Raw genomic sequence first — 10,648 nt, 5'->3', positions numbered from 1 at the left:
GTTCTGTCATAGCTGGTACTATCAGAGACCTGGGCTAATGAATGAGATAGACAAGGTGTGGGGGCCAAATGGGAAGACTTATTGGCATTAGTGTAGGACAGACCTGTAATAGGATAAAAGATAATTGAAGGCACCATTATTTTCTTTTTAATTAAATGTGTGCAACCAGTGAATTTTTTTAGGGTGCATTTGTCCCACCCACTAATACCTAGGAAGAAATAAATCACCCAAGGCTGCAGCAGTTTGCTCTTTATTAGATACCTTATCAAATATATTTGTATTATTAGCAGATCAGTGATATCTCACTGGGAGTACAGAATAGTGCTACACAAGAATTACTTCTATATCTGAGACTCCAAAGAATATACAAGCAATGAAATGCTTTCATTTATTATTCTCCAAATATATATACAATCAAATGATTATGGGAATACAGTACCACAGCTACACGTAGGTGTTCTCTGGGTCGGAGTCTCTCATGTTTTATTTTAGGGTCCTTTTCACCCTCACCCCAAATTACCAGCTAAAGCCAATTTACAGATATAAAAGACTCAAGGATACTTATGAATAGGATTACCTGCCAATTCAGATACAATAGGATTACTTGCCAATTCAGATACAATTGATTGGTTTCTCATGTGAGAGAGCAGCGCTGCTTGCACAAAGGTACTGGCTGTGACTGTCTCTCAACAAAGAAATAGGAAGTACACTCCTTTTTATGTGCCCATTTAGGATACAGACAAAATGATAGTAACACCTCATTGGATATAATATATTGTAGTCACCACCTTAGTGACTATATGTGGTACCATTTACCCTACGTGCTTGGCTTTTTTTAGCATTGCTCGGAATCTTCTTGCGAGACCACTCAGTTCTACATTTCTGACCATATCTCCTTGGGTGTAATTGACTCTGCCCTGTTAGTAGTAGATGACGGCAGAAAAAGACCTGCACGGTCCATCTAGTCTGCCCAAGATAAACTCATATGTGTATACCTTACCTTGATTTGTACCTGTCTTTTTCAGGGCACAGACCGTATAAATCTGTGCAGCAGTATTTCCCGCCTCCCAACCACCAGTCCCGCCTCCCATCACCGGCTCCGGCACAGACCCCGTATAAGTCTGCCCTCCCCCATCCTAGCCTCTCAACCACCAACCCCTCTTCCCCCCGCCACCCAATTTCAGCTAAGCTTCTGTGGATCCATTCCTTCTGCACAGGATTCCTTTATGCCTGTCCCACGCATGTTTGAATTCCGTTACCGGCATAAAGGATACTTTTTATGAGGTTTTTGCACCCTAGCCCTTCCTTACTTTGCTGCATGGTATGTCCCAATAGCTCAGGAGTCTTACTGGAACTTCAAAGTTCAGATTACATTTAAAAGCCTGTAAGCTTTTCTGTCACTTTTAGATCCTGACCCAAAGTCTCAGGCCTTGAACCAAAGCTCTCAGTTATGATAACAATATTCACCAGTGTAGTAGATTATGCTAACCTTAGGACATCAGTTTACTGTTGAATTTATATGTATGTGTGTGGTTTGATTACTTCTGCCACAAATGATCATCACTGAACTAGAGGTAAACTGCTGTGTTTCTTAGTGCAAATTCTATTTGCAGTGCAGCATACACTGCTAAGGTAGTGTTTTATTTCTGCCATTGCACTGAAATTTTATTTCACATCTGAAGGTGAAGTAAAATTTCAGATTCCTATTAGCTTCTACAGCAATGGAAAGTTATAAAAAGATCAGCATGGCTGATGACAGTAGCCTTTAGCTGATGCCACTGACAGCCAACCTGCTGCCATTATCTAAGACTGGGAGAAAAGAAGAGTTTCCTAGGAGAATGCTTCTTTGGACCAGGTAAGTATTTCTGGTGGTTTGGAGGTTCTATGGACAAGGGTATCCCTGTGGCATTTGTCCCAGGCCTAGAATGCCTGGGCTTGGGATGCCCTGGGGACAGGAAGTTGAGTAGACTAAAGCCACCTTAAATTAAAATGGGAGTATAGTTAACCTCTCTACTTCAGTTTTAATGCTGAAGATAAAATGAAAGTAAAGTTTAACTCTACAATGAAATTTACTTTCTATTTTAATGCATTACTTCTGCTTTACTGCTTTTATTTTTCACTTTTCTATATTCTACATCTAACCATAGGAGCCAGCTTTTCAAAATGATTGGGGGTGCTGAAATTTTTTTTTTACAGGTGGTGCATTCCCTGCCCCCCCTCTCCCTCCCTCAGAGTTCCAGTCCCTCCTGCCTGTCCTCCCAGTTCCAGGGGCCCGCCCTCCCTCTCTCCTCTCCCTCCCTCCCTCTGAGTTCCAAGGCCCCCCTCCGTCCGTCCGTCTGAATTTTAAAAGCCCTCTTCTTACCTCGCGTCAGTGAAAAGCGTGCACTGCAGGCTCGTCGGTGCTTCAGCCTTCCCTTCTGTCTCTCGGCTCTGGTCTGGTCCCGCCCTTGCGGAAACAGGAAATGAGGGCGAGACCAGAGCCGAGAGACAGAAGGGAAGGCTGAAGCACCGACGAGCCTGCAGTGCACGCTTTTCACTGATGTGAGGTAAGAAGAGGGCTTTTAAAATTCAGACGGACGGACGGAGGGGGGCCTTGGAACTCGGAATTCTCTCTCTTTTAAAAACCAGAAATTATTTAACAATACATATACTTGAGTCTCTAATTCAAATCCCACTGATTAAAGCAATCCCAGTTTTCACAGGCTTCACTCCTTTCGAAGTAATAATTAAGGAAATATTTCTGAGGACAACTTTAGGAGTCATACCTGAAACTCTGGGAAAAACAATAATCTCGACATTAATCATCCACAATAACATCCACCTTATCGTTCAAAGTTTCTAGTCCATTGTCATTTTCAGGATCATAACCACTTCTAGCTTGTGTAGGGACTTCATTTATTATATCAATTTTTCACTCTCAAAGGGTTCAGTCAAATTGTCCATGTAACTCTCCAATAAGATTATATCTGAAACAAAGTTATTTACTACCACCGTCAGGTCCCAAAGCGCCTTCCAGATGGCATTCAATGTAACCTCCACGGAAGGCAAAAACTCCAAGGTGATTTCTCTTGAGGTGTTTAGGAGCGGTTCCGCTGATTCGGGTTCTGCTGTAAACGTCCTCTGTTTCAGCATATGCCTCTAACTCACTCCTTTGGACTGTGTAGTTGAATAATTCGGGAGCGATGGAAATGTTTTTCCAGGTTCAAGAGCGTCGACGCTCCTTTGCCAGCGCTAATCAAAGGACTCGCCAACCCTTTCATCTGTGGGCAGTTCGACGTGCAGCGGTCCCGCACTTGCTGTTCAGGGGACAAAACGCTGGCTATCAGCGGCTGACCGCCGGTTGTTCCCTTCTCAGTTAAGGAATGTGCAATTGCAGAGAGGTAATTTACATAAAGAAGACAAAACTTCAGAGGGCAGCTGGGCATACAAACTTCAGTTCACCATCTTACCACTCTCCCAGTTTGGGACACTCTTTGTCTGGTTTCTCCTCAGAGGCCTTTCTGATATGGGTAACCCTTCAGCATAGCCCTCTGAGTCATTGAAACACAGAAGCCCCTCCACCACTACAAGGTGGTGTCCCTTCGGAGGGGCGGGTAGTAGTAGTTTTAAAATTCTGGCTGGGCTGGAAGGGAACTTCCGGCCCGTAAAATAGTGGGGGTGCTCGAGCACCCACAGAATCGGCGCCTATGCATCTAACTATCCAAAATGTAGATTCCTAACGTAGGGGTCCTTTTACATCTTGCGTTTAGTGCATCTTAGTAAAAGGACCCCTTAAGGTCTAAACATTTGTTTGAAAACCAAGGGATTGATAAAGCAGTTTAACTCATCAGAAAGGGCTCCTGGCTAACTGGTCACATTCAGCAATATTTAACCGGTTAGTGCCCAACTCAAAACTGGCTATTTTGGTGGCATTCCTGGAGCGGAGTCAGCACTTGGCCAGTTAAGTGCTGATATTCATCACTTAACCAGCCAAGGTGACAATAAATAGGACTACATCAAAGTCATCTTTTTGTGGTTTGCCATAGTCGGTTAAGTGCTGAATATCGGATTTAACTGGCTAAGCTTTTCCTGGAGCACAGACATGGCCCAGCATTGAATTTCCAGGTAAAGCTTGCGGCGATCAGTAAAATGCTGGGGGTCACTATTCGGATGGTGGCACTCAAGATTTTAAACCCCTTTTTGGAATTGTAAATAATTACTCCCTTGCCTTAGATCTAATAGCAGTTTATGCCACAGAATAGGACTCACCCAACTGAAGCAGAGTTCCAAGCAATCTCAAGTCCCCCCCCCCCCCCCCCCCCCCCCCACACACACACACCATTTCAAAATTGGCAAAAGCTAGTATTCTCTACTGCTGGACTCCAACTAGCATATCCTGGGCTACACATTCAGCTAAATACTGGGGAACCTTTTAAAAAAATAGTGTACCAAAGGCAGATTCTTAAATGTAGCTGCAAAAGAAAGTGGTGCTAGATTAAAATAGGAGTCATGTAGCTGCCTTTTTTTTTGGGGGGGGGGGTTGGTTAGCTGTTAACAACTTAGCTATGTTTTGTAAAGGTCTGGTCTTTTAAGTAATTCTTCAGTAAACCTTTGGTTCAATCCATTACACTAGTCTAATCTGTTAGTGAATGAAACATAGCAATGCACATGTTTCAGTTGCTGTGTCAAATGCTGACAGTGCAAAGGCCTAATCACCTGGGAATTCTTACTAAGATGGACCCCTAACTCTAGTTGTGACTGCTCAATGATCCCCTGGCTGGCCATTCTCAACTGTTCCAAAAATGGAAGAATCTGTCTACACATAACATTTTTGCGTTCAGTGCATTCAATTTCAACTTCTGCTAATCCAACTAATGCACTCCTGCTTTCAAGTATTGGTTCAAATTAATGTATCTTCAATCTGATCCCCACTGATGTGAGCCAATAATTTTATATCAGTTATATAAGTAATGAGAGGATAGTGCTCTAAAGCTTATCACAGATCTATCAAGTTAGCTCAATTAAAAGGTATCATCTTCAACTCCTTTGATCCCTATTTCCACATATACAAGTGGACTAGTATGGTAACCATAATTCTTAGTTACAAACAGAATAGATTCTGCTCCAACAAGTCGTGCATCGCCGGCAATTTCTTCCCTTTTAAGAACATAAGAATAGCCATACTGGGTCAGACCAGTGGTCCATCTAGCCCAGTATCCTGTTTCCAACAGTGGCCAATCCACATCACAAGTATCTGCCAGAAACCCAAGTAGTACAACATACCGTGCTACCACTCCCAGGGCAAGCACTGGCTTCCCCATGTCTGAATGGCAGACTATGGTTTTTTCATCCAGGAACTTGTCCAAACCTTTTTTAAACTGAGATACACTAACAGCTTTTACTATATCTTCCATTAAAGAGTGCCAGAGCTTAACTATTCGTTGAGTGAAAAAATATTTCCTCCTATTTGTTTTAAAAGTATTTCCATGTAACTGCATTGACTGTCTCCTAATCTTTGTACTTTTTGAAAGAGTGAAAAAGGGATTCACTTCTACTCGTTCTGTACTATTCAGGATTTTGTAGACCTCAATCATATTTTCCCTCAGCCGTCTCTTTTCCAAGCTGAAGAGCCCTAACCTCTCTAGTTTTTCCTTATATGAGAGGAGTTCCATTCCCTTTATCATTTTGGTCGCTCTTCTTTGAACCTTTTCTAATTCCATTATATCTTTTTTTGAGATACAGTGACTAGAACTGAATGTAGTACTCAAGGTGAGGTCATGCTATGGAGTGATACAGAGGCATTATAGTATTTTTGGTGAAAGACATGCACAAAGTATCGGTTGGAGCTGCTGAGCTTGTTTTCAGGCAGGGGACAGTATCTGCGGTGGGGAAGCTAGTGGTAGAATACAGCATGGCCTCTCAGTCTGAGGAGGCACGCTGGTGTGTGGCCTGTTCAGCTCACTTTGTGGTCTCTTTGCACAGCGGTCTTTGCCACATGTGCAAGGTTGCGGTGCTGGCCTGGAATCAGTTGTCCTGGGGTGGAGTAAGGCTCCTCGGCAGAATAAGAAGGTTGTGTCATGGGAGAATGCTCCAGGGATACATAGTGAGGTGGATGCATTTTTGGCAGGAACATCTGCCATGTTAAGTCTGGGCGCTCAAGGGCTGGAATCAAGAGAGGGACTACCGGTGCTCACAAGGCATGGTGCCTCTGCGGTCTCCTCCTCTTTTGCCTCCAAATTTGTCCTTCTACATCTGGCTTTTTGCCTGAACAGGGGCCTTTGTATGGAGTCTTTGGGGAACCTCCAGCTCCCAAGCCTCCTGAGTGGCCCTTGGGGCCAAGAAGGCCCGTCTGTCTCATGGGAAGTACTTGGATGAAGTTGGTCAGAGCCTCTACTGGTTAAGGATGTAGATCGGGGGGGGGGGGGGGACCCTTGGATGCTGAGACCCTGAACTAGCCTTCCGATCCATCCATCGTGTGGATTTTTGATGCCGGGAATTGCCAGCATTGTCTGAGTTCCTGCGGGCTCTGAAGCTTTCGGAGGAGCTCCCTCCAGTGACTAGAAAGGGTGACCTGCTTTTAAAGGGGGTATGCCTGCCGCCCCAGACTTTTCCTTATCATAAGGATATGAGGGAGCTTGTGGAGAGCGAGTGTCAGACCGCGGATTCTCCTTTGTGCATTGGTAGGGCAATGGCTCGGCTTTACCAGCTCACTCTGGCAGACCTGGAGTTCTTTTGGGTTCCTAAGGTGAAGATGGCAATACCAGGAGAGGGTGGGGCAGCCCTTAAGGATCCTTAGGATCGCCAGATGGAGGCTATCTCTGAAGTGCGCCTTTGAGGTTTCTGCTTTGATATTACAGGCTGCCATCTGTGGTATTTACATGGCTCTAGCCTGCTTTCGGTGGGCTGAGCGGCTGCCGGACACTCTGGCATCATCTTCCTCGCAGTCTTCTTCGGATGTCATTAATTTGAAACTGAGTGCTGCCTTTCTCTCAGATGCCCTATATGACTTGGTCCACGCCTCTGCAAAGAACCTTACTCTAGAGGTAGCTGAGCATCGTTTTCTGTGGCTCTGGAATTGGATATGGCCCCCTAGGTTTGTTTGAGTCAACTCCCCTTCAAGGGCAGGTTGCTTTTTGGGAATGAGTTGGAGAAGCTGGTTAAGAGCTTGGGGGAGTCTGAGGTGCCACGGCTTCCAGAGGATAGGTCCTGGTTCACTTCCTGGTCAGGAGGTTGGGAGATTTGGAGGTATCGACCGGATTGAGGGGTTGGTTCACAACATAGTCATTACTGGAATAGAGGCCAGGCCTTTCAGTCTTTTTCCTTCCTTTCAGGGTAATCGAAGGGGAGGACACAATGGTGGTTCTGGGGGTGCCAGGGCTTGACAATGACGTTCTGGGGGGTCCAGCTTCCAGTTGTATCCATCGGCGGCAGGTGGCAGTTGTTTTACTGGAGGTGGGTCCGTGTGACTTCGGATCAGTGGGCCCTAGATAGTTTCATCATCATCTTCCAGATGCCTTCCTCGTGTCTCCTTGCAAGTCTCCTGTCAAGTCAAGGGCTGTCTGTCAAACCTTGGAGAGACTATTTGCCATGCGGGCAGTAATTCCTGTTCCTCCAGCTGAGAGAGGTTCTGGGAGATATTCCATTTATTCTGTGGTGCCCAAGAAAAAGGATTCCTTGCGTCTGAATCTGGATCTAAAGGGTGAATCAGGCCTTGCGCATTTCTCCCTTTTGCATGGAGACCTTCCATTCAGTGATTGTGGCAGCTCAACCAGGGGAGTTTCTAACGTCTCTGGATTTCTCTGAGGCATATCTGCATATTCTTGTTCTCCCAGATCATCAGAGGCTTCTTCGCTTTGCAGTGTTGAGAGAGCATTACCAGTTTTGAGCAATGCATTTTGACTTGGCTACAGCACCAAGAACCTTCTCCAGCGTAATGGTGGTGGTGGCGGCCCATCTCCAGCAGGAGGGCATTCCGGTGCATCCAAATTTAGATCACTGGCTGATCCAGGCCAAGTCGGTCGAGGAGAGCCAAATGGCCACATCTCGGGTGGTTTATCTGCTCTAACATCTAGGTTGGGATTGTCAATGTATCCAAGAGTTCTCTTTCCCCCAACCAGTCCTTGGAGTATCTGGGGATGCATTTCAACACTTGGGATGGGATGGTGCATCTTCCAGATGCAAAGATCCTGAAGATTCAGTCTGATTCATTGTCTTCTCTCTTTCAAGGATCTGTATACATGGGAGATTCTGCAGGTTCTGGGATCCATGGTGGCGACCATCAAAGTGCTCACATGAGTCCTCTTCAGTCTACTCTCTTGGTGGGCTATTCTCCTTAGTCAGATGCACTTTCTTGCAGGGTATGGATTTTTACCAGGCAATGCGCCTCTGCCTTCAGTGGTGGCTGGACCGGCATCATCTGAGTTGGGGCATGCGCCTGGACCCTTCGGACTGGGAGTTGATGACAACTGATGCCAGTCTCTCTGGGTGGGGAGCTCATTGTCAGGGGCAAGTGGCCTAGGGATGCTGGTCAGAGGAGGAGTCCCCGATGGTCGATCAACCAGCTGGAGACTCAAGCGATATGTCTCACCCTGTTGGCATTTCAGCTGTCGGTCCACCTTCGGGACGTGTGGGTACTCTTGGACAATGTGACGGCAGTCGCCTAGGTCAGTTGACAAGGGGGTACAAAGAGCCTTTTGTTGGTGCAAGAATCAGCCGTGCTTATGGCCTGGGCAGAGCAGAACTTAAGTTTGCTGTTGGCGGCATATGTGGCGTATTCCAGCAGTCTGGAGGCAGACTATTTCAGACATCATTGACTGGATCCTGGGGAGTGGAGTCTGGCCCACTCTGCGTTTCAGCTTGTTGTCGACCTGTGGAGCCTTCCGATCATGGACCTCATGGCCATGGCCGAGAAGCCAAAGCCCCACAGTTTTTCAGTCACAGGAAGGAGCCGTTGTCGGAGAGTTGGGGTTCATTGGCTCAGCCCTGGCCTTGTCAGGAGCTTCTGTTCATATTTCCTTCGTGGCAGTTTCAGTTGTGTTCTTCAGCACATTCAGGGTCACAGTGCTCAGGTAGTCCTGGTGGCACCTGACTGGCCGTGCCGGCCGTGGTACGCCGGTCTAGTATGGTTACAGGTGCGCAATCCACTTCATCTTCCCTTAGAGGATGGCCTGCTGAAGCTCAGTTCTCGCTTACAGCTTGGCCTTTGAGCAAGCACAGTTGTTCATACCCTTTTGAGTTCCAGGAAGCGGTTCACCTCTTTGGCCTATGTACGGGTCTGGCATATTGTTGAGGCATGGTGTGAGGAGAGAAATATACTTCTTCTTCTGGCTTCTGTTGGTCAGCTTCTGGATTTTCTTCAGCATGGCTTGGAGAAAGGGTTGTTGCTGTCTTCCCCTCGAGTGCAGCTGGCGCTGCTGGCTTATTTTTGGGGTCTGGTTGTTGGCATTCCATCCAGATGTTTTCCTTTTTTTTTTTTTTTTTTTTGAAGGGAGTGAAGTGGTTAAAACCCTATTCGCTTGGTCGTTCCACCTTGGGATTTGAATTTGGTGCTGTCAGGCTTCATTAAGGCACCCTTTGAGCCTGTTCAGCAGGCCTCCATTAAGGATCTATCTTTCAAAATGTCCTTTCTGCCTAAGGTGGATTCCCCTTTTCACGTCAGTCTATTTCCTTACCATCCTTTTGGTGGGAGGAGTCTTCTCCTTTGCTGTACATACTTGATGTCCGTAGGGCGCTAAAGTGTTAGGTGCGCCAAATGGCGGATTTTCAAACGATGGACTGTGTCTTTGAGTTGTTTGGTGATCTGTTGAAAGAGAGGGTGGCATCTAAGGCCTCGATCACATGCTGGATTAAGGAAGCTGTTTTGTCTGCGTATTTGCTATGTGGTAAACCAGCACTTGCGGTGTTGCGGGTACATTCCACGAGGGCTCAGGCTTTCTCCTAGGTAGAGCATTCTCTTATTCTTCCACAGGACATTTGCCAGGTGGCAGCTTCATCCTCTTCATTCCTTTGTCAGGCACTACTGGTTGGACGTTCAGTCCCAGCAGGATGCTTCGTTTGGAGCTTCCGTGTTGGTTCGGGGAATTTCCCACCCTCAGTGAGTACTGCTTTTGTACTTCCTACTCTTCGGGAATGGTCTGGAGTAGGTAAGGAAGGAGAAATTAGATCTTACCTACTAATTTGCTTTCCTTGAATCTCTCCATACCATTCCTGAACCCCACCCTGGAAGTTTGTGGGTTTTGTGGAGGCTGCGGGCTGCCTGGTGGTTCGGGAGCTGCAAGTGGCAGATTTGTGATTTTGATTTGTTCAATGAATTTGGTTTCCTTTTGGGTGCTCCCTTCTTTCTGGGGATTCTGTTGACCATCCTACTATGTTTCTGTTCCTGGGATTTTGGTTCTCCCTATTGTGCTTTGCTATACAAAATACTGAGTGGGTCAGCATTGCACAGTCCTTTATACAAGTGTCACTACTCAGTTCTCAGTCTCCTTCTGGTAGGAATGCATATAACCCACTCATCAAGAATGGTCTAGAGAGCTTCAAGTAAAGCAAATTAACAGGTAAGATCTAATTTCTCCTTTTAATGGCATCCTTGGCAGGGACTTGTCCAGTGGAGAACTTGTCTCCTGTCTGACTTAAGGATCTCATTCATATTCTTTAATGATGTTAGTGGTGG

This window comes from Microcaecilia unicolor, chromosome 7, assembly GCF_901765095.1.
Source record: "Microcaecilia unicolor chromosome 7, aMicUni1.1, whole genome shotgun sequence".
Lineage (NCBI taxonomy): Eukaryota > Metazoa > Chordata > Amphibia > Gymnophiona > Siphonopidae > Microcaecilia > Microcaecilia unicolor.
Note: the sequence above shows the minus strand (reverse complement) of the source record.